Source organism: Adiantum capillus-veneris, chromosome 8 (assembly GCF_014529385.1).
Source record: "Adiantum capillus-veneris isolate H3 chromosome 8, ASM1452938v2, whole genome shotgun sequence".
Classification (NCBI taxonomy): domain Eukaryota; kingdom Viridiplantae; phylum Streptophyta; class Polypodiopsida; order Polypodiales; family Pteridaceae; genus Adiantum; species Adiantum capillus-veneris.
In genome coordinates this window covers 138,402,523-138,427,234 of record NC_140938.1, presented here as the reverse complement: position 1 = coordinate 138,427,234, position 24,712 = coordinate 138,402,523, and the positions used below count along the sequence as shown (strand labels likewise).

General features: G+C 41.9%; 1 pseudogene; it reads right to left on the bottom strand.

Annotated features, from left to right (window-relative positions):
- Positions 1-2,062: 2,062 nt before the first annotated feature.
- Positions 2,063-3,522, bottom strand: LOC147453039 (uncharacterized; annotated as a pseudogene).
- Positions 3,523-24,712: the final 21,190 nt, after the last annotated feature.

Below are 24,712 nucleotides of genomic sequence, written 5' to 3'. Positions count from 1 at the left end.
ACATTTTCATCAAAACAGTCATTTCTTACGTTTTGATGCATAAAAATAAGATTAGGGATTTTTGTAGGACTTGAGATAAATTCCCTAGTTAACTTCAATGGGTTGGTGATCATAACATATGATTGCTTCTCACTCACTATTTTTTGTTTTGCCAAAAAAAATAGGTACAAAAAAGTTGAATTTTTACCATTCTGCAAACGTATCATCAAATTTTCTATAGCCACACTCAATACAAATAATATATGCATGTTTTCTTAGTTCCCTATTGTCCTTTAGGTTCATAAGGAGCCATGGAGCATGCCAAAATAATAATACATCTCTTACCAAGGGGAATCTTGGGGACAAAGAAGAAGTGCTAAATATAGCAAACATGAAAAAACTGGGTTCAACATTATGAGTTAAAGAATCCCATAGAAACTATTCAATATCTAGCCAAATTTGATCGTTATGACTAGATATGGTTACTACCTACAAAATGCATGTAGTTGTCACAAGAAACCAACAATATTGAAAAAGCTATACTTGATATACTAGAATGTTTCGTTTTCTTCTATAATTGAAAAAATCAACCATTGTTATCTACTATGCAAAATAGGGTATTAGGTGCCCCAAAACTCAAGGAATATTAGCTTTATGTTACAATATGCGACATAGAAAATCAAAACTGCATTTGGATATCATGAAAGCCACCAAAAAATTCATAGAAGAGCTAAAATTGGCTAAAAAACAGGATTTGACAATTTTTGTAATTTGGTCATAGCTTACAACTTTAACATTTATTTCTCCCTAGAAGCATCAGGACATGTTGAGGAATACTAAAGATAGTTCTCTAGCATTATAGACCTCAAAAACATGAATTCTAGAGTGGTATAGTTGCAAAAAGTTGAAAAAAGCCAAAAACAGGACCCGTTTTTTCACACAGTTTAGGTTGTGAAATGTTGTGCAAGGACAAGGTTAAAGATGGAATTGATATTCCAAAAAAATGTCGAGTTTTTTTCAGCTCATGAGACAACTTTCTAGACAGATAGCACCTCAAAATCCATTTTGAAACTCTTGACATAATTCAAGGAAAATGGTCACTTAACAGGACATAAAAGTGTCCCATTACCAACCTAGTGTTAAGGCCACAAGTAAACTCCTATGCTTAGCCACCATCCCTAAAACAACCCATGTAAATATTTTGGTGAAAAAATCACTTGCAATTTCCACTTTTGGCATTGGTTTTTGCGGCAAGGTCATGATATGCATAGAACTTTTGTCAAGCCCTGGGGATTGACGGTGCCCAAGCTATAGCTGATTCTATGATTACATCCATTCTACCCAATGTTATGGAACGTCATAGAGACATCACGAAGTGCCTCCTATCAAACAATAGTTAAGCCGGATGTACAAGCTTTTTAAATGAAAATTATATCTCTTGTCCATGATCTTTGGCAAAGTTCAATTTACTGATTTGATCATGTTCAGTGATAAGGAAAACTGTAAAAATTCTACCCATTTGTAATATGTATTAACTATTTGAATATTGATTTTGTACATTAAAAAAATTTGTCCAAAAATGGCATATAAATTATATTTTTGTACTAGAGGTGCCTTGTATGTGACAATTTAGGCCAATCTGAATGTGTCCATAAGACAACGAGAAATAGCCATGCAAGCCTGCTATCTGGCCAAATCTCGCTGCCTTGTGGACACAACCAATTTGGTTAATATTGCCATGTTCTGGAAAATGCAAAGCAAATTGTTTACCTAATGGACAATTTCAAGCCAGTCATGAAATTTATTTAGCTTTAGTTGCCATCATCAAAGCTATGCATGCCATCTCTGGAGAACCTTTTGTACAGTTGATTATCATCTCACCTTCAACCATTAAACAAAATAAATGTAGACAAATATAGACATTAACTTTATACAGAGCGACAAAAAGAGACGTGATTGTATTTGTCGCACTGCAAATACATTGAGTTCACAAGAAAACTTGAATCCAGTACAAGGGTTCCAAAGCAAACTTGATTCCAATACAACAGTTAGTTACAAAAAGAGGTTTTGACGTTAGAGGGTATCACTCATGCCTTAGGCAACATGCAAGTTGCATGTTCTTGGCCATGATTGTTACACTCTTGGCATGCATAGCACATAAGGACGTGTCCTCAAAGAGACTAACCAAATAAGCCTCTGCAGCCTCCTGAATTGATCCGAGGGCAATTGCAAACATCCAAAGTTCTGTGATGTAGCTTTGTAGCACTTCCTTACATGTCCGTGCGAATGGTACTTTCCTCATAAGTAGGTCCGCTGTCTTTCGTTAATGCCAAATTTCAGCAAACGCTCAACAAAACCGTCGTGCTCTTTGAGGTCAGCGTTGTGGGGGACCTCTGAGCTCCTTGTGGCCGTTCTTTCTTCGGCTTCCTGTAGAATTTTGACTTTCGATGGGGCTTGGGAGGAGGCTGGGGGGCATCTTCATCCGGATCATAATCTTCATCATCACTACTTCGCCCATCATTGTTGGATTGATAAGAAAACAATGGGTTATCAAAAGGCATGGCACCCATTCCCCTGGGCAGTGACTTGCCGGCCACAGTTTGGCGACATGGGCTAGATGGCATCACGCTCATCCGGCCTAGCAACGTCTTTCCGCCCGCCCTATGATTCACTAGAATGTCCTCCCCTTCCCACGGCAGACGCTCATCGGACGTGTCCATCTCTGTGCGTTTCGAGTCAGCCAGCTCTTCTGGTTGCTGATTTGCACGCATCTTCTGCCTTTTGCGCGCATTTATTGGTCTTTGGATTCTTCTTTGCAGTCTGTTTGGTTGCTAGAAAGTGCATTTGGGGGGCTTCTTAGAGCTTATGGTGTTCGGTGAGGGAAGGAGTGTTATGTGTTTGTGAAGGAGGGGTTTTCCCCCTTTATATAGGGTGGCCATATAAGGGTGGACTCACATGGTGGAAAAGAGCCGCTAAAAGCACGAGAAAATAATATTTTGAATTTTAAAACCACATGAAATTAGAGAACTATTCAAACACAAAGAGTGAAACGTCTACTTGTACAATTGCGTAAACAATCAAACAATGAAAACACTCAATAAGAAAAAAAACAGGGTTGTGACACAAGAAAATATGATGTAATGCTCAGATTCTGAGGATAACATTTGCATCCAAGTGCAATGGATTTTCCATTATCATGAGATTCTAAATACATCTACTACCTCCTACCCAAACTTTTCTCACCCTAGTCCTTGATGCTCGCCACACTGCATGTCGTGTTGGACCTTGTGAGGATCTCCAACGCTCTGAGGAACGAACATGGGCCAGCCGACGGGCTTCTTTTGCCAAGCGCGATGACCTTGCATGTTCAATCGACACTTTGCGTCCAAAGGTGGTTCGATAAAACTAGTTGAACATTTCCTGAAGATAGCATGAGCGCACTAAATCCCCTCCATGTCTTGTATTCTTGAAGTAGACACCCCTGGCATAATAGTGTGACTTCTCTATACCTTGCGTGCTCCAAAGATCCAATGAACCATGCATGTTCATAAAGTATACACCATGGGCATAGAGGATGTGATGCCCATAAAGTCACAACACATCGATGATCAAAACTAAAGCATAGTACATACCAAGTTGGAATAGCAAGCACTCACCATATAGTGTGTAATGTTTGATTCACCCCATGCAGTAACGATTGCCTTTGTGAACTCCACCACCTTTTTTTTTGAATTCTTATCATTGCTCATTGGTCATTCTCGCAAGTCGTAGTATCTTCATCATCTTGTCAAATACCACCCAAACATGTTGTCGGCTAAGCACAACACTTGCATTGCTATCATTGTTCGTTGTATACTTGTGCCTCATCTTTAGTCCACTCATGGACACTGATTGGGCCACTTCCTGAGCGCTTGCATTGTTCTTCTGCGCAACAATAAAGGTGTTGGTCCCATGGCAACCTATTGAATTTAAGAGCCCTTCCACTTTTGCGATAGCGTCAAGCGACCTCTCCGCAAGCTTCATTGTAAAGGCATAATCAATATGAAGCTTTAATAAACGATCAAAGATGCACATAAAAGCATGAAGTGTGCAAAAATGCACATTTTTGAGAGGGAATTTAATTATAGGGTTCCATTCACTATCTTTTGTGGTATGATTGGGCTCCTCAAGCATAGGACATCATAGCACCGAATGCTCCCACACATGTGTAATTTGTGAATTGTCATCTTCCTCTGTTTCGTCGACTAATGTGATTTTGTGTGCATCCCCCTTATAGCCCTTAATGCAGAATGGACAAGGATACAGAGCTCCTACCCCTTGTTTGCACCCTAGAATGCACTTGATTGTTTTCAAATCGCTACCTAAGTGCCAGTCAACTTCAAACTCCCCTATGCCGTCTACTTGGAGTTTTTCCTCAGCTAGGTGTGCCTTAATGACATTTGTTATCCACGGAATGAGTTTAAAAATTGAAGCAAGCACTCCATGGGTCTCCTAGGGGAAAGATGATGCACAATCCTCGTTCATAGCTATACATTTTGCATGATATAATGCCTCGTTCATGAGAGTAATACTCATCCTTTCTAGTCTTTGTTTCTTCACAATCTAACACTCGTTTAGCTTGAGCACAAGACCAACTTTGAACCTAGCAATGCAAAATGTCCAAAATAACATAAGGAAAACCATAATTTCAAAAAAAAAAGATTGCATTATTGTAGCCTCACCATTAGGTGGTACACCATAAAAATGTATCATTGCCATTTGAAGCTTTCTCAAATCAACAAAAATATTATTTGACATTGAGTAAGGAAATCCCTTGTCCACCATGTATGCACCTACGCTTGCATTGACACGTTTTCTAACTCCTTTTGACCGCTTGGTAAAGATGGATGAAGGCATTATCTCCTCTATATGCAAATAGCCTCCTATTCAAAAGTACACATCTTCGTTCGAGGCCTTCTTAGCAAGATTGACGTTAAGTGGTATAGGAAAAACATTCTCAGTATTTCCTCTTTTTCTTAAAGCATCCTTAAGGAGACCATATAAGGCAATATATCCCTTAGTACTAATTTCAACTGCATCACAAGCCTTCTATACATCAACATCGCTCACAAGATTTGAAAACTTTCACATCACCTCCTTTGTGAAAACATTGTTTAAATGTTCTGCATTTGGTGCTCGTAAAAGAGCTACCATTAGAAAATTTCGGAGGTCATTTGGAGGGTCTTGTAAGAAATTGTATTTCTCTCTCTAGAAACTTTTTTTAAAATGCACTTGCACCTTGTGAGTACATCCAAAAGGACAACCAGACACTCTAAAAGTAGATTTATATTCCCAATCGTCCTTGAAAACGGTCACTTTTTTATTTAATGCGAGCGTCTTTTTCAGGAGGCAGGTGTGGCGCATTCAATACAGCTTACGTCATCACTGAAAGTTGAAAAGTCACAAACTGTCAAATAGTGATAGATTTTGAGGCTTTTGACACCACCAATGCGTGCGGAATGCCAAAATACCCTAAAAAGGAATGTCTACTTGTCTTATTCCGACATCTGGACAAGCAAAAAATGTTAAAAAACTCCAAAAAATGGGCTTTTTACTTAAGGCACGCAAGGAGGCATTCTAAAATTCTAGAATGCCCCCCTGCGTGCCGTTAGTACAAAGCTCCTTTTAGTGATTTTTGGACACTTATCTTTCAAGAAAGCCCCTTTTTTATTTTTTGACATTTTCCTCTCAAAAGGCTCTCTAAAAAGAGGAAAAAAGGGGCTTTTTATTAACCGCATGTGAGGAAGCATTCCAAAATTTTGGAATGCCCCCTCGTGTGCCGTTAGTAAAATGTTCTTTTAGGGGTTTTTAACATTTTTTGCCTCTTTGGATGCCGGAGCGAGGCAATTGGACATTCATTTCTAGGATATTTGGGTGTTCCGGACGCATTGACAGTATCAAAAGTTTCAAAATCTTCCACCACTTGATAGTTTTGTGACTTTTTGAGTCCTAGTGATGACGTAAGCCGTATCAAATGCACCGCATCTACCTTCTGAAAAAGGTGCTCGCATTAAATGAAAGAGAGTGATCATCTTCAAGGACCACTAGATTATTAAATGAGGAGAGGGACACCTTTTATATTTTTGTTAATATCAATCTATTTTTCTACGTAACGTAAGCTCTTCTCTCATTGGAGGAGCTTATTTTCCTCTCTCTTTCAAAAGGCCCTCCAAAAGACCTCCGAAATCTCCTAATGGACATCCGATTTCTTGAGACACAAACTTAACAAATGGATGCGATCCTCCTGGCTGTGGCCACCACACAGCTCTTGGATAAAATTCCTCCAAGAATGAACAAAAATATTACCACAAAATTCCTATAAGAATGGACAAAAACATTACCATAGAAGCATAGATTGGAGCGTAGCAAAATGTACCTTGTAGCTGTAACCCTTCTTTTTCTAGCACCGCCTTTGGGGGCTAAACTCTCTATGGCATCGAAGCTCCTCTTACGTTTCCTTGCACCTAAGGGCGTCTTTTTAAGATGCAGGATCTTATTTTCAAGCTTTGCAATCTTAGAATCCTTCTCTTCCACCTATAGCTTAAGAGTTCTCACTTCCTCCTCTGCATGAACGATCCTTTCGCGCAATCCACTAGTGGTATGGGAAAGAAGTTGACATTGATGCAAAGACCATTGTGTGCTATCAACTCCAATAGTGGACAATTGCTTGCAGTTTCCAAGAAGACCGTGCTCCCCTCTACCTACATATTGTAAGAATGAAGCAAGGCTATTGAATGTTGGATACACATTGATGGCTGGATCATTAGAGTAGAGGCAACCGTTCACCCAAAGGTCCACATTGGTGTGACCTGCACCACATTGTTGTTGTGTAGTTTGCAAGTAATGATGCTTTGAGGGTGCGAAGTCCGTTGGCAACCAAACATGTAGAGAAACCGTTTCCAAACTTGACGATCTTGCTATGGATGGGAAGTTTGTAATGTCGCCTACCTCCATGAAATGGGAAATAAAGTTGGCCTCAAGCAAGAGTGGGGAGCTGCATCAGAGCCACGGAGTGGAGAGGATTCTAATGACTACTTGCACACAAAAAACAGACATCGTTTGCTATACTTACGATCACAACTAGCTCGTAGACGTGTTAGTGTGCATGCTCCGTCTCGTGTGGAATGCTTGGTGGTGATGTGTAGCTCTCTCTGAGCCTATGGCGATGGTGTAGTTGAATCTCCAATGTGAAGAATGAGCGGGGAATAGAGCCAAGATGAAGCTCGCGCTCTCTCTCTTCCTCCCTCACACACAGTCAACGACAGCTTAAAACTTGATTATGATAAAATTTCTCATTACAAAATGACGTAGGTACCTTTTATACCAAGGCTACCATAGGTTAAACCTAAAACAAAAATAGGGGTCAAATGGCTTTGTATTTTCAATCTGGAAGTGCCATTGCACCCCGGCTTTTGCAACTAGACTAACTTATACTCATTACAAATGATATTTATAAAGATAATCCGTATCATTTCATAACTCTCAAAAAATAAGGCTTTGTTGAGTTATGTCGTACTATTGACCCACAGGTCAACACTACCCCCCTCCAAATTCATGTCATCCCTGATATGACCTGGTTGTCAATGTCGGTGCGGTCTTTGTTGTCGTTTTTCTTTCTTGTGCTCCACTGCTTGCAGATTGTCTTTCGGATGCATCTATAGATTCCTTGCTACAATCTCTTATGATGTCCAGTGCTTCAGGAATGACTTAAGGCTTTGAGTCTTCGTTTGTTTGATCTTCTTCATTGTGGACTCCTTTGTTCCTGCATCAAGGTGATCTAGGTTGCATTTTCCACTGTTAAATTTTGTGTGCTTTGTAAATCATTATACTGCTTCTACTTCATACATGACTTAACTAAAGCCTGACAAACCCCGAGTTAGTCACTTGCTTCAAAAGGGCCTTATCCGACATCATTCGCGATAGATGATCATTTATGAGCTATCATTGTCCCTTTGTCCCCAAAACTCATATACATGATGTACAGAGTATGTAGATGGCTATCATGGCTTCAGATTTCAAAAAAGTGCGTCTTTGGCTCGAGGCTAGATTTTATTTTATTTTAATTTTTTTAAACCCTTAGCTTGTATTCTCTATTCATAGCCTTCTGAGAAAGTTTGGCTTGATTTGGACTTATATTTGGCTTCTTAAACTAACTTTTTGGATTTCAATCTCGAAAACAATTGATGGGCAGCTTTGGCACCTTCTGGCTACCAAACATATATAGAACCAATGATTATTACCAGAATTTGGCTTGACTTCTCGTTGCTCTGCATACATTTATCGTGATAGATGACTGAATTGTCATTTCTACCCCCCCCCCCCCCCCCCCCCCCCTCTCTTTTTTTGTCATTTTTGTTAGTCCCTTTTTTTGTTAGGCTTCATTAAGTCACATACAAGATAGAAGATTCACAGTATAAAGATCTACTTCCTGTATACAGATTTGTAGTCACACGAAGTGTTTGATAGGCAACTTTATACTTGATGGGTGCTTTCATCTAGTTGCATCACCAACTCTGATGAACATTCTCAGTCAGTTTTGGCCTAATGTTGTTGTTGTTGTTGAAGGCTAATCAACATTCTTTTCCTATCTCTGACATTACCCATTGTGCATATGGCTTTTAAGGCATACCTAGTGAAATTTCCTCATTTTCCTGTTCCTTCTTCTTCTTTGTACTACTCAGGCATCTCTTCAATCTGTTTGTCACCTCGATTATGGGTTTTTTCCTTGTTTTTTTTAATAAAGAAAATCTCAAAAATAACGAACACTATTATGAGGGGAAATATTCTGAATTTTATCAAAAATTTATCACAATCAAAAGAAAAAATTCAATGCAGCTCACAAAACATTTCCCTCTAGCATTCATAGTATTAGGTCCACATTTTCGAATGCCCCCCTCCCCCCCTCCTATTTGGAGTCCTCCTTGGCAACTGGGTATCGTCAAGGGTATGTGATGTGCTTGGACAATAAAAAATTATGCCTATGCAGACCTTGTAGTATAACCTTATTATGCATATACAGTCAATGCACGGAAAATATTTATGTTGTGCAAGATGAGGTATGATTATGGACACTTGTCAACGAGGCTTCCTATTCTAATCAATGTGATGGTCTTTGAGGCTCCTATGTCGTTTTCTTGTTGTAGAGATTTTTTGAAAGCTTACTTCTGTTTGATACTTCTTTGGGATCCATTTTAGCCTTGTGGTTGGTTGTCGTATTTGGCATTGTTCCGCAATAGTGGGTTCTGGCTTGAAGTGATCTTTCTGCTAACTGTACTGAAATCATACGAGGAATTGAAAGAATTCAAGCGGCGGTGCAATGATAGTAGTTTGTTTCCTTTGGGACCCACTTCCTTGTGATTTGATGATACTCGTTTGGAACCCATACTTGTCCCTGCTTCGTTTGTGTATGAAGAGACTTCTTTGGGATCCACCTTGTCTTTGTGTGAGTCTTCAGAGGTCTTTGCTGCAGCCATTGTACGCTTGGTTGAGGATGAGATTAAAACTTTTGGAGTTGATACTCTAAATGTTTTGGAATCCAAATAAATTCTTGTCCTCTTTGTGCTTGAATCAACTTCTTTGGAACCCAAATCTGATTTGTGAAAGCTTGTGACTTTGTGATTTTCTTAGTGGTTCTTGCAGACTTCATTTGTTTTCCTTTTGGTGTTGGATCTTGTGATTTTTCATCAGAGATATTCATCTTCTTGATCCATACCTACTTTTGGTCGATTTGGCTCTTTTTTCGTATCCAAATTTGTCGGACGTTTTGGCTTTGACTTCTTTTCTTTTCTTTTCACCTTCTTTGATTGTTACGAAAGCTACTAGTGAGGGTGATGGCATGAGTTCCTAGTAGGGGATGTCATAAGAATCATCATCATTGTCGCTACTATCCTCAGTAAGGTCGAATTTTGGCACTTTCGCTTTGTGGTTTGATGGGTTATGGAAAGTTATGATCTGTTTACTCTTGGATTGCTGTTTTTGGAAGGACTTTTCTAGTCAATTGATTAGCGTGTTGTTAGACTGTTGACATGGTTGTGCTCTTCTTGGTTGAGTCTTTTCTTCCAATATAGGAGCCACATATGAGGATGCTTCATGTGGTTGCGTCATCATCGAGGATTTTGGAATCCACTTCTGATGCACTTTATTTCTTGTAGCGGTGACACTGGTTCCTAGGTATTTGATCTGGACAATCATAAAAACGTGCATTAGTTAAAGTGTCTTTCATGTCACCTACAGAGTTGTCCGGGATTTTCATTATTGGCATCTTCTTGAAGCTCCAAGTGTTCTACGGAGTCATAGAACTTGTCTTCTTCGTCGTCTTTTGATTCGTGACAATTATGTATTTGCTTTTCATCTCAAGAACTTATTGATGTCTGGTTCTCTTCGTTTTCTTGAATCACACTCACTACAAAGTAATGAACAACATCATAGCTATCTTTATCACAAAACTTCGTTGTTGGACCGTCTTGAATAGCGCACACATCCAGAGTAGACAAGATGTGTTCCCATTCTAGTGGCTCTAATGCGTCTTCAAAAAATGGTTCTGGGATATAAACCTTATCTTTGTTATATTAGCGGAATCAAATTCCTCTTCAGACGTTCTTGTCACATCCTTGTAACTATGGTTCTTCAAGTTTATCCTTATCGTGGTTTCCATATGTCTGAGGTAGTGTTGCTAAATTGGCTTTATTTGACAGAAAAATAATTCTAAATGAATTATTGGATTTATAAGTGAGAAGGTTTTCTCGCTTGGAACACTAGGAAAATAATTCTAAATGAATTATTGGAATTTTAAGTGAGAGGGTTTTTCTCACTAGAGACATCCGAGTACAGAGTATTCCTAGTGCGTCATTCAAAGTAATGACGGGAGCACTTAGAACGTGAATATCTGTAAGGCCACCAGGAACGGGTACTTCTGATGCGTCACATCGGATGGGTGACAGGGAGCATTGGAAAGAAGTATCCAACCATCCGGGAACGGACATCTCTGATGCGTCATAGGATGGGTGACATAGAGCATCGCGAAGGAGATTGTACCGTAAGTTCGGTAGGAAAGGACTAAGTGATGAGTATTCCTGATGCGTCACAAGGTGGGTAACGAGTGCATCGAAAAGGGAATATCCATAGTCGAGAGGAAATTTCGAACTGTGTTAGAATGACGCACAAGGAAAAGCAAGCACTTGAATGAAGATGGGCTCATAGAAAACTTTGAGGAAAAACAGATGCTTTCTGAGAAAGCGGAATTTCTTTTTGGGAAAGCAGATGCTTTCCCACGAGGAAGTCTATGTTTGCATTGCAATTGTGCATGTGATTGCATCCAGGGACGTCTGGGAAGTGCTGTGAAAGCATTGTTTTAACTTATAAGGTTTTATTGAGTCTTTGGGCAGATTCAGACCATTTTTAAAGGTGATCGGCCGCCCACTTCATAAGTGGGCAGCCTATGATTAGATAAAGAAGTAAAAACTAGCCATCGATTTTTCTCTCTCTTTTTCTGGCAAAAGAACGCAAAAAAAGAAAACGGCTACGATCTCTACGCGAGCAGCCAATGGTCTGCTATCTTTGCCGTGGCTAGGGAGCTATAAAAGCATCACATGCCCTTTCCCAGAGGGAAGATCAGTTTTTGCAAGAAGAAGATGCTGCTGCAGATTTCATCCGCAAAGAAGACGTTGTCGGTGATGCCCATGGCTGCCCCAAGTGTACCAAATGTAGCCAGGACCCAATGCACGAGTTTCCACGCGAAGAAGTGCCTATGGAGTGTGTTTCCATTGCCACAAGCTGCTGTTTTTCTCTGTTTTGAACCCATAAATGTCGTAGACGGGGCTGATGTACGAGAAGGAACCGAGAACACACCTCTTTTGTATGTAGGATGGGAAGAGAGGATTTTCTATGTAGAAATCTCTTTCGGAGAATTGCTTTTTGAGAACTGAGTTGCGTTTTGAGCGTCGAGACTTTGAAGGTAACGATTTTCATGTTATGATCTCTAAGTATTTGTTTGTAGGTATACTTTCTCTTAGTGGGGGACTAGGAGCTAAGAAAGCGTTCTAAGGAATTAGAGCCAGATCAACCCAAGCGTTTCGTACCTGAGTTTGTGAAGTAGATCCACAGATCGGAGAGAGGTAGTCTCTCAAGTTGTGATCCGGAAGTTGAAATTCCCAAGTAAGGACTTCGCGTCTGGGAAAGCAGAGTTGTTCTGCGAGAAGAGGACTCTGGAAATAGAGTTAGAAAAGAGTTGCACGGATGCCATGCCCTCAATCTGGAACATGAGATCCAGAGGCGAGAACCTTGATTCTCGAGGATTTGAAATAAGGAACGGAAGTTCCTTGGAATATGGTTTTACCCTAGGAATAGGAATCCGAGGCTTCCAGGAACCATCAAGTCTTATTCTAAAACGAATGTGCTAATACGTTCGGTTCAAGTGCTTGTATAGAATTCTCCTCAGTAATAAAGATACTATTACGGAGGGGGACCAGCCCATCTTCTGGTCCCCAGTGTCGATCTTCTCACTCTCTATCTCTCTCTCTCTATCTATTTCTCTATATATCCTCTGGCTTCAGTAATAAGCGATGAATCCTATTTATCCGAATGTATTTTATATTGCTATGCGCTCCCGTTTGTGATAGGTAGATATAGTTATAACCCCAATCTTGGACCTTTTTAATTGTCTCATGAATGGTCTTCCTAGAATAATGGCATAGTTGTTCTTCTTTTCAAAATCAACAATAGCAAAGGTATGCTCATACTCAATGCCGCAAGAAGTAACAATTTCTTTTTCTCATAGTCCTATGGGCCTTTTTGTGTGTCCGTCTGCAAGTTGCAGCTTCATCCTGGTAGCCCTCACTGTTGGTTTTCCCCATTTTTTCCAGTCTCTTTTGTTGCGATGGAAACGCCAGCTCCCCTGTCAAGGATTGTCATGGATTTTACACCTCGGAATTCCACATGAAGAGTGATGTTCCCATATTCTCCCTCATAGTACTCGCCTACCTTGTTTAATGGCACTGGCCTAATGTTTAGTTGAGGCATTTCAAGTTGTTTGATCCCTTCTTCGATTTGAGTCATTGGTTTTTTAATGCCAAATTTCTCTAAGCATTTTCCCACAGTAATCCACATGTTTGGTATTATTTTAATTAACTCGGCTAATGTTATCGTATAGGTGATTGAAGTAGATAGAATATCTATTAACCCTTTCAAATGGATGACTTTGTTAGAAGATAGTCTCTGTGATGGGACTGCAATAACATCTGACTTGGCCTCGTGCTCTCCCATATAGGATGGTAGTGTTCTTAACAAATGGGGTTGATTATCCATAGACTATACATATCCTTTGTCTCCCCAATACCATTGCACTTCTAGATTCATTTGAGATCCAATCTCAATTTCCTCTATAATTGGTGGAAGAGATGGTTCTCTTTCATCACCAGTCTAGTTTACTCGTCTGCTTAGCTCACTTGATTCATTGTCCTCTCTGACTTGTTTTCACAATTCGTCAAGACCATCATTTCTTTACAACTCTTAGGTATAGCTAGGTTAAATCCCTCGAAAGATTTATCCATGGTATTGAACACTATCCTTGGTTCTGATGTTGGGTCCTTGAGCTTTGCTCCATGCTCGTGACTGGAATCTATCTCTTTTTGTTCCTACTTTGGTGGGATTATTGGTGTAGGTGGGACAAGGATCACACCCTTAGGTTTTCCTACTGGTGGTTCTAGTAAATATTGTGTTATTTAAATCATTTTCTGGCACATTTCAAGCCTTTGTTGTTCTAGTTCTGTATAAGGATATGTCATCCACCTCTGTTCTATGGTTTGGTTGTTTTTGAGCCGTGTTTCATAGGCTTTTAGGAGGGCGTCTAACGGCTCATTAACCTTCTCAACCAATACTGATCCTCCTGAACTAGCACTTCTAGGTTTCTCTTTCGTGGATGGTTCTTCAGGAGGTTGAGACGTTTGCATAAGAGAAGGTGAAACCCTTTCCTCATGTTGTCTTATCTTCTCTTTAGCTTGGGTAAGCTCCTCAGATATGGATTTCTGCTATCGTTCCCTACGTGCTTTCATCCTCGCCTTTCTAGCTTTCCAACTATTCCGTTTGCTCTTAGTTTTTTGACTAGGTGCATCGGTCACCCGTCTTTGGACTCGCATTGATTTTCATTTTCTCTGTCTATGGGTTCTGCTCAACTTCCTTTTGAGCTTGCACTCTCGTAACTACTTGAATTGGTACGACGTTTTTGTTCTCCAAGCTACTCGGTAGCTGAACAATTCCTGAGACATTTGTTGTGATCTTTCTGATTTATTTTGGGCTTTTTGGATAGTCGAGGATCAAGTGAATGACACCACAATCAAGACAATATGCATTTACTTGGGTGATCTCCGTCTGAGGACATTGTTTGACCAAGTGGTTATCACGGCTTTTATGACACTCTGGTTGCGGAGTGTTTTCTTGCATTTCCTCTTGGCTATAAACACGCTCTGACCTAACTAAGCCTCTATTCACAATGAATCGGAATGTCCTTTTGTCCATCTCATACCTTTTTTCTTCAGGTCAAAATACAAGAGGTGGAGGTTGTACCGGTCTCATCACTCTATGTGTTTCTCTCATCATTTGTCGCTTCAAAGGGCAGTACTCGCTTTGGTTGTTATAATACATTGCAATTGGTAGTAGCGCTTGTTTGTTAAATGATTCTATCATCCGCGTGTATCTCATGTCTACATGCATTCTAGCACGTGGCATCGGAGGTTGTTTTCCTAAGACAGGTTGTGGCCTTGAAAATCCTATTCGTCCTGGTGCATTCCACGTAACATATGTAGGTGGAGTAGGTGCTACTGGAATAGGTTGTACATACCTCTCCTTAGCATATTGCATGCTATAGTAACACTCTTCCCTCGTATGGTTTGTCCATTTTCTCTCAATTCGCACCACTTAGGCTCCCTAGGATGAAACTTTACAAAAGGAGTTAACCTCTTAACAATTTTTTCGATCAACTTTTCTTGATCGATCAGTGTCGTTGGTTCTGCAATGGACTCACTCATCTATGAATCACTGTGTTGAGAGGATGTATCGTCCTCTTGACTCTTACAATCATTTTCTTTGTATTTTGCATAGTTTTCCACCGGATAAAGAGCTTCTTTCATCAATTCGTTTAGAGTCAGGATCCTTATCATATGGAAGGTCCTTCTGAAGTCCCGCATGTCTCATTCACTGGATAAAGATCAACATTGATTGTGCTTGCGTAGGAAGTTCTGCTCTTGGATAGAACTTGACGTATCTCTTGAGCCGTAATATCGCTTTGCGTATTGGTTCACCCGCTTTCTGTTTGAGTCTGTGGATTTGAAAGACTATTGTGAGCTATGTATTTCTGTTATAATTCTTCGATGAATTCCTCAAATAGCTCATCTAGAGTCTCAAAATCACGTTGTGGGCGGGATGAAAACACACACAGCGCCTCTATAACGACCCGACACACACTCTTGGGAAGATACACACACACACTATGGGGCACCACTCGGCTTACACAACACACCTGGCCGAGACAGGGAACACACCTCTGGAGTGAGAGGAGAGAGACTATCCACTTGCCCACTCCACACAGACACACACACACACACACACACCCCCAAAAAACTCAGCTCAAAAGAGGAGAATTTCTGATGTTTAGATACAAATGAGCTTGGGCCAACACCAATGGGGCAAACAGCTCACACAATATGGGTAAAATAAGCCAGATACAATCACAAACTGGAGCAGAAACTTCGCTCATAGGAGAAACTTACACAGAAAAACAGCAGGAAAAGAGTGAGGAATTTGGCAAAATGGACAGCGCCATCGCGTCCGGAACGGCCCAAAACCCCAGTCTACAATGTCAAAGTGCTCAAATCCGACCTCGGATGAGCAGTTTACGGCCAAAACAAGCTCCAAAATGAGCAAAAACACAGCTGCGGCTGTTCCTCCTCTCTTCTCCACGTTTTTTTCTGGTCTTCTCTCAGTTTTTTCAGTTCCCACACTTAGCTTTTTTAGTTGGGCACCCTTGGCCTTTTAGATGACCTCAAACGGACCCCGAACAGGCCAAAAACTGACCTCGCAGTGCATAGTTGTCACCTTTTTGCATCATTCGCACACCTGGCACTCAGCTTTTTTCCAATAATGCACCTCGCCATCACGTGAAGTGCCCCAAAAAAAGGTCCTCATGATGACCTTTCTGCATAATTCTCACAAGCAAACACCCACGTTGTGTCTGTCCTCATCTGCGTGCAAATATTGACCTCGTTCGCCCTCCTGACGCCACTAGATGCCATCTGACGCACCTGCTAACCTCACGTCGTCGGCCCGCGGATAGCTTCCTCGAGAAGTTTTACGCGCTACCAACTCCTCCTTATTGTAGAAAAACACAATGGTACTAGTAATGATGAAAATCGATGCACTATGTACATGGTGTCCTACCTGTACACATGTGGGCCCCACGTAACCACCTGGCTCTGGAAAATGGGCAATACTTTATTTGATGCACCATGAATGGGTATGTACATATGCGCAATCCCTTGCTCCAAAAAACTCCTGACATAATTTGCCCATCCCCTAGCCTGCTAGATCATTCATGATCAGCAGCAGCAAAGAGCGATATGAGACTCGCCGCATCACATGTCTCTTGATCCTTCACCAACATTGCTTGCTCCACAAACAGTTCATCTTGCTCCACCATCATCAATCTAGCATGATACAATTTAAGACGCAATCCATTTACCCTTGACTTATGTAGAACACCATCCAGGTTAGCCAGCTGATATGTGCCATTTGGAAAACACTCTACTACCTTGAAAGGGCCTTCCCACTTAATTTGAAACTTCTTTTGGAAGGTGTTGTCCAGCTTACTGTTGTAGCGCAAAACCAAGTCATGTTGCTTGATACCCTTACTTTTGACCTTTTCATTTATCTTTGTCAAAGCCTTATCCTGCATCTGCCCATAATGCTCCAATGCGCTCATCCTATCCAACTGGACCTCTTGTAACTGCAAGAGCCTCTCTTTGAATGCATCACTAGGCGGCCCAAGCAACTTCTCTAACATCTTGACCGCAGGCAACTCTACCTCCACAGGCAATAGTGCTTCCTTTCCATACACCAAATGAAATGGAGTAAACCCTGTACCTGTCTTCACCGAAGTACGGTAAGCCCATAATGCACTAGGCAATTCCAAATCCCAATTCTTTCCTTGGTGCTCTGTCACTTTCGAAAGAATCTGTACCAACTCACCATTGAATCTTTCATTCAAGCCATTACACTGCGGGTAATAAGGAGTGGTATGCTGGTGCCTAATCTTCATCTTTGCACATAAAAAATCTAGCAGTTTAGCTCTAAAGCCAGGCCCCTTATCTGAAAGTAACTCCAGTGGCACCCCAAACTTGCAACATATTTCATCATACACAAATTTTGCCACATCCTTTGCAGTGATCTGTTTTACTGCTATAGCCTCTGCCCATCTAGAGAGATAGTCCATTGCCGTCAAAATATAGCTTTTGCCCCTGCTTGTGATAGGTAACGGGCCTATTGCATCAATTCCCCACTTTTCAAACACATCAAACGCCATAATGGTTTTTCGTAGCTCTGGCTTCAACACTCTCTTTCCAAATGCTTAACACCTATTGCAAGACCTACACCAATGGTGAACATCCTTGTGCAAACTAGGCCATACATACCCCTCTTGCAAAATCTTATGCAAGGTGATCTTTAGAGCAAAATGGCCACCACATGCGCCTTCGTGATTCTCTTCCAACACTCTGTAAAGCTCCTCCCGCCAAGGTACACGTCTCAACACGAGATCAGCCCCTTTCATGTATAAGACATCACCAATCAATTTGTACCTGTATGCTCTACGCACAAAGCCATACTTCTTAGACTTCTGAATCTCCTTTGGAATGATTCCTGTTAGCAAAAACTCCTCTTCTTGAGCCAAACTTTCCCGGCCATGATAAAGAGGTAAAGTGGTCCTCAACACAAATAGCTCCCCAATCATGCCTTGAGCTGCTTCATGTGCCTCTCCATTTAGAGCACGTTCAATGTGTCTGATACTCCATGCTTCAAACTTTTTTAACAGGCCTTTAATTCTGAAGCACATTTCCTTCAATGAGGTGTTCTTGCTCTTCCACACACCCAACACTTGCTTCACCACTAACAAGGCATCACCTTTTATGCTCAACCTTCGAACCCCATGCTTCAAACAAATGTGTAATCCGGCTTCCAATGTAGCATATTCAGCCTCATTGTTACTATGAGCATCCAATTTGAACCCTCTCTTGCATACTAGCTTCCCCTCTGGATCATAAAGTGCTATACCCCCTGAAGCTGCATCATGGCTCTTTCTGTATGAACCATCAAAGAACAACACACGTGCATTGCTGATCTGTGGCACTTCTTCAACTACCTTTCTCACCACCTCTTCCTTAACAATAAGGGGATTCTCCTTGTAGGTCAACAAATCAGCTAGGGTAGCCCTTGTACTATCTTCCACTAGAAAAGAGAACTCAAACTCTTGCAGCTCAATTACCCATTTCTTCACCACATTTGACATGTTAATACCATTAATTAACTGTGGCAAAAAGGCATAACTCGTCAAGAAAACAAAAGGCCGTGGTAGCAAGTAATGACGAAATCGTCGACAAGCAAATATTACACTAGCCATCACTAGCTCTACTTCCGATAACTTTCTCTCCGCTACCATCTTCACTCGGCTTGCACAATACACTGGCCTCATATAATGGCTGCCCTTCCCCTTTTGCAATAGCATGGCTCCAATGGCATCATCCCCTACTGATGGATTTACATAAAAAACTTTCTCCCATCAGGAGCCTGCATGGCTGACAACCCCCCTAACACCTCTTTCACCTCTTGAAACACTTCTTCACACTTGTCATCCCATTGCAATGGATCATGCTTTGCCACTTGCTGTAATGGATAAAGAAGCTGCGAAGACAATGGAATAAACCGTGCCATGTACTTCACTTTGTGTATAAAGGTTGCCAATTGCTTCGTACTCATAGGTGATGGAAGAAGAATAATAGACTTCACCTTATCTGGATCAGCCTCAATGCCATTTTCTGACACCATATGGCCCAATAGCTTCACCCTTGGCTGTGCTAGATGACATTTCTTTGGATTTAGTTGTCCTCCACATTCATCATATCTAGCGAATACCATCTGCAGCTTCTCATGGTGTTCAGCCCTACTGCTATAGACACAGAAGTCATCCATAAAAGCTTTAACACAACTACCAATGAATGGTTCCAACACCCAATTTGCTCTCTCTTGATAGAAGGAAGGTCCATTTGACAACCCAAATGGCAATACTGTGTAGCAATAGCAGCCCCATGGCGTAATGAAAGTTGTCTTTGTGCGGTCTTTAAGAGCAATCTTCAATTGAAAATAGCCTGAAAAACCATCACACACATTGTACCTCTCATAACCTGCCACTGAATCCAAGATCTGATCGATGAATGGAAGAGGATATGGGTTCTTCTTAGTGGCTACGTTTAAGGGTTTAAAATCCACACAAATTCTCCACTTCCCATCCTTCTTTGGACTGACTACAACTGGACTCACCCATTCTGTGGTCTCCACAGGGACTATGAACCCTGCCTTCAATAACTTGTCCACCTCTACCCGCAAGGCTTCCATTTGCTCTTGACCCATCCTTCTTAGCCTTTGCCGCACTGGCTTAGCACCTTCTTTCAGCTCTATATGCATCTCTTCACCCTTGAACCCTCTGATCTCTTCATATGAAGTAATGAACAAATCAGGAAAACTAGCCAGCATATGCAAATATATATCCTTCTCCATAGCTGAGAGGTCTCCACTGATCATTTGTGTCATCAATTCCTGCTTCTTTGACAACTCAACCTTGGTTTGCATCAGCCCTTCAATCACTTCATAAGGCCCTTCACTTTCATCTTCAACCTCATTCGCAAATGCGACTAAACCACACTCCTGGATTTCTTTATCCATCAAAAGAAATGCAACATCAGCATCTTCATCACTGCTGGTAGTGCTATCACTGTCCTCATCTGTCACCGTGGAAGAGTCTTCATCACTAGACTCATCCTCATCTTCATAAAGCTCCTCTAATCGTTTCCTTGTGTCCATATTATAAAGCTTCTTGGTACCTGTCTTTCCATAGAGGCTAATCGTACCATGTCGCCAATCTTGAACAGCTCCCACTGCACGTAACCATGGTCTGCCCAGTATAATAGGATATGCTCCCAACCCTGCTGGCATCACATGAAAATCAACCACTGCCTTTGCATCATATGCCTCCACTTCTAAGCTCTTTACAACACCCAAGCATTTTACTTTTTGATGGTTTGCCAATCTGATCCGAAAACCTGACACCCCAGCCACTGTGAGACCCATCTTCTCAACGCATGAGTGTGTTATGACGCATATTTGGGCTCCGCCATCCACATAACCTTGTCCCAAATTTTTCCTTTTATGCCACACATCTACTATTGGACAAATGTCTGGTAGCTCGTCCATTGCCAACACCTTCACTGAACCTCTCTCTGGCTCTTTCTCCATTGGGTTAACCATCCTCTTCCACTGTCGCTTTAGCTTAGGCACCATCTCTATAAGCTGCCCAAAAGTAACATCTGCCTTCCTGCTCGTCAGATCCTCCTTCAAGTCATAGCTTAATTGCCCATCCCCTAGTGGAAAATCTGAAACATGAAACTTTCGACGAGCTCTCCTTTTCCTCTTGGCCTTGACATCCTCGCCTTCATGGCTCTTTCCTTTCTTCTTACTAGGACCTGGGGCACTTCTTCCTTCCTTATCCTCTGTGGTCCTCTTCCCAATAGGCATCACTAATGTATCCTCTAGCTTTGATGCCTTCTCCAAGGTGACTACACTTAGCACTTTTGTCTTCCCTTTTTCCTCCTGGGTCAGTCCACTGGTTCCTTCGTCTCCCTTAATTTCGATGCCATAATCATTTGACCTAGTTAGCACCTGTCTTGGCAATGGATACATGTCTCCCCCCATCCTTGGTGGCTTATCACATTGCGGGCTGATGTGACCCAACTCTCCACAATTATAACATGTGGGCGTCTGCCTCCAAAACCTACTATTACTTTGTCTAGCACCATTCCTAGGTCTTTCTTCACCTGCTGGCTGATTTGCAAACCGCCCTCGACCTCGATTATTTCCCACTTGACCTAGCATGTTTAGGCTGAGATTCTTCATCAAATCAACCACTTGCCTCATGTCTTGCCTTAGGCCATCATCTTGCACTGCTGTAGTGACCACTGCTGGCATAACCTGAGTAGTAACAGGAACCACTGGTTCATGATGAACCCCTGACATGCGCCCTTGTAAAGACTCTATAGGCTGAAATTCAGACCTCATTGGCAAAGACTCCACCCCTAACTGGCTCATTTTTCTCAGCTTCCACTCTTTGTTCCTTGCTACCTCTAGTGCATCTTCATATGTCCTAGGCTTCTTTAGCTCTACTCTCCAACGTATATTCTCCCAAAGACCAGCCAAGAACCTGTCCTTCTTCATCATGTCAGGCGGGGGTACCTGTGGTGCTAAAGCCTTGCACATTCGCTCCCATGCCAATGAAAACTTTCGTATGTACACATCTACTGGCTCACCTTCCTTTTGTACCAAAGCCTGTACTTCTTGCCACACTTTGTCAAGATATTCTATCTTCACAAACTCCACTTCCAATCCATGCCTTAGATTGTCCCAACTCAATCTTATAGGTGGATCAGCCATACGCAACTCCTCTTCAAATGCTTTGGACCAAGCTCGTGCATCACTCTTCAAACAAATTTGGAGAAGGCGTAACATTTGCGTAGGGTCATGAATCTGGTTGCTAATGCAGGCAACCTCCATCTTTTCCAGAAAGTCCTCCACATCTTCATCACTTCTTCCATGAAACTCCGGATAAGAGAAAGCCATGGCTAGAGAACCCCTTCAAACACACGTGCAAGAACCCAAAACTTTTCACTACCCAATCCCCAGAAACTTCAATGGAGCTCAGCTTTAGATGAGAACAAACACATGCACATCAAATGAGTTTTCATAGTTGATCATCGGAATGACAACAGGCAAAGGACATTCCAGGATCTCTCTCAATCTTCTTGGCCCAAACATAAAGACTATGCGCTGCTGGAAAAAGATCTTCCTAAACACATGAACATTAATCTGAATTCTTTGAGTTAAATGAAAAGGAGTGAACTGAGGGCCATTTTGATCATCCATTAAAGCCAACCATGAAGCTCCCAAGAAGGCACACCTGACTCAACCTCTGATTTTGCCAAAATTTCAGCAGCATAACAGCATAAATGGCTCAAAATACCAAAAAACCAGCCATCATAACTTGGGAAAATTTCGACAGAGTTTCCCCAGAAGTAGAGCAGTAGGAACCCAAAATATAGACTGTCTATGTACGCATAAACTGTCAACAATAGAACCCGAGCATCAAGTAGGACTCACTAGTTCATAGCCTATGGCGAGGTCACGAAAAGGGTGCTCCAGCTACCTGTATCACCGAAAGGATCTCCACATTTGAGAATCCCCCAGCTCAATAAAAACCTCACGCTATCGACCCTCACACGAAAGCTAATGCAAATCGCGTATAGTCAAGTCTCAGAAATGACTATCTTCCAGACCAAGTCTCAGAAATGGCTGGGACTGCCAAATAAAACCATATATGGCTCCACAAAGGCGTACAATGGCAGTTTCCACAAGTAACGTACAATCCAACAGACAATGCGCTCAAATAGGCGCCAAGTGATGCATTCCCACAACAACTGCAAGTGACATCACTGTACTCCAGCTACCTGTACCTGTGTGAATCACCTGTACCTGTCCCCGTCCCTGTTCCTGTAACCTGTAATCTGCAACCTGCAACCTGTAATCCCGAAGCTCGAAGCTCGAAGCTCGAAGCAGAAGGTACTCGAAGAAGATCCTCCGTGGGGGCGCCAAAAGAATGTGGGCGGGATGAAAACACACACAGCGCCTCTATAACGACCCGACACACACTCTTGGGAAGATACACACACACACTATGGGGCACCACTCGGCTTACACAACACACCTGGCCGAGACAGGGAACACACCTCTGGAGTGAGAGGAGAGAGACTATCCACTTGCCCACTCCACACAGACACACACACACACACACACACCCAAAAAACTCAGCTCAAAAGAGGAGAATTTCTGATGTTTAGATACAAATGAGCTTGGGCCAACACCAATGGGGCAAACAGCTCACACAATATGGGTAAAATAAGCCAGATACAATCACAAACTGGAGCAGAAACTTCGCTCATAGGAGAAACTTACACAGAAAAACAGCAGGAAAAGAGTGAGGAATTTGGCAAAATGGACAGCGCCATCGCGTCCGGAACGGCCCAAAACCCCAGTCTACAATGTCAAAGTGCTCAAATCCGACCTCGGATGAGCAGTTTACAGCCAAAACAAGCTCCAAAATGAGCAAAAACACAGCTGCGGCTGTTCCTCCTCTCTTCTCCACGTTTTTTTCTGGTCTTCTCTCAGTTTTTTCAGTTCCCACACTTAGCTTTTTTAGCTGGGCACCCTTGGCCTTTTAGATGACCTCAAACGGACCCCGAACAGGCCAAAAACTGACCTCGCAGTGCATAGTTGTCACCTTTTTGCATCATTCGCACACCTGGCACTCAGCTTTTTTCCAATAATGCACCTCGCCATCACGTGAAGTGGCCCCAAAAAAAGGTCCTCATGATGACCTTTCTGCATAATTCTCACAAGCAAACACCCACGTTGTGTCTGTCCTCATCTGCGTGCAAATATTGACCTCGTTCGCCCTCCTGACGCCACTAGATGCCATCTGACGCACCTGCTAACCTCACGTCGTCGGCCCGCGGATAGCTTCCTCGAGAAGTTTTACGCGCTACCAACTCCTCCTTATTGTAGAAAAACACAATGGTACTAGTAATGATGAAAATCGATGCACTATGTACATGGTGTCCTACCTGTACACATGTGGGCCCCACGTAACCACCTGGCTCTGGAAAATGGGCAATACTTTATTTGATGCTCCATGCATGGGTATGTACATATGCGCAATCCCTTGCTCCAAAAAAGTCCTGACAACGTCTTTCCATTGAGTTGAACCATGTAGCCACGTCATCTTTCAGAGTTAGTCTAAATGCAGCAAATTGTGTTGCAAAATCCAAAACTTCCTCTGCTATAATTACTCTTCTAAAAGCCGCTACATGATCTCTCAGATATTTATCTTCGGAGTTTTTCTATTTACCCGTTTTTGGATGTGGGATGGTCTAACTCGCCGATTGTCTACAAGTCTAACCATAGACTCTCTCAATTCTTCTCTCCCTTCAGGCCTTCTACTATGCCTAGATTCTTCTTCAAAGGGATTGGTCGTTCTATTGGAGATTGGTCCTTGAGAAGGCATGTCTACCATCTCTGTGATCATTTCATCTCTTGTTATTTCTCTAGAAGGGAATCCACGTGGCTCACTTTTTGGAATTCTTGTATTTGGTGGAGGTATATGTGGTCCTTCATTGACCAAAAATCCACCCATTTCTAATGCATTCCGTGGATTTGTGCTTTCTACAACTTTGTACTCTCGTCCATACTTGTCACAACTACATATTTCCATTGACAGTCGACTCTGTATGCACAAACATATAAGAGTTTATAATCCGTTAGCTCTTCAAGTGTG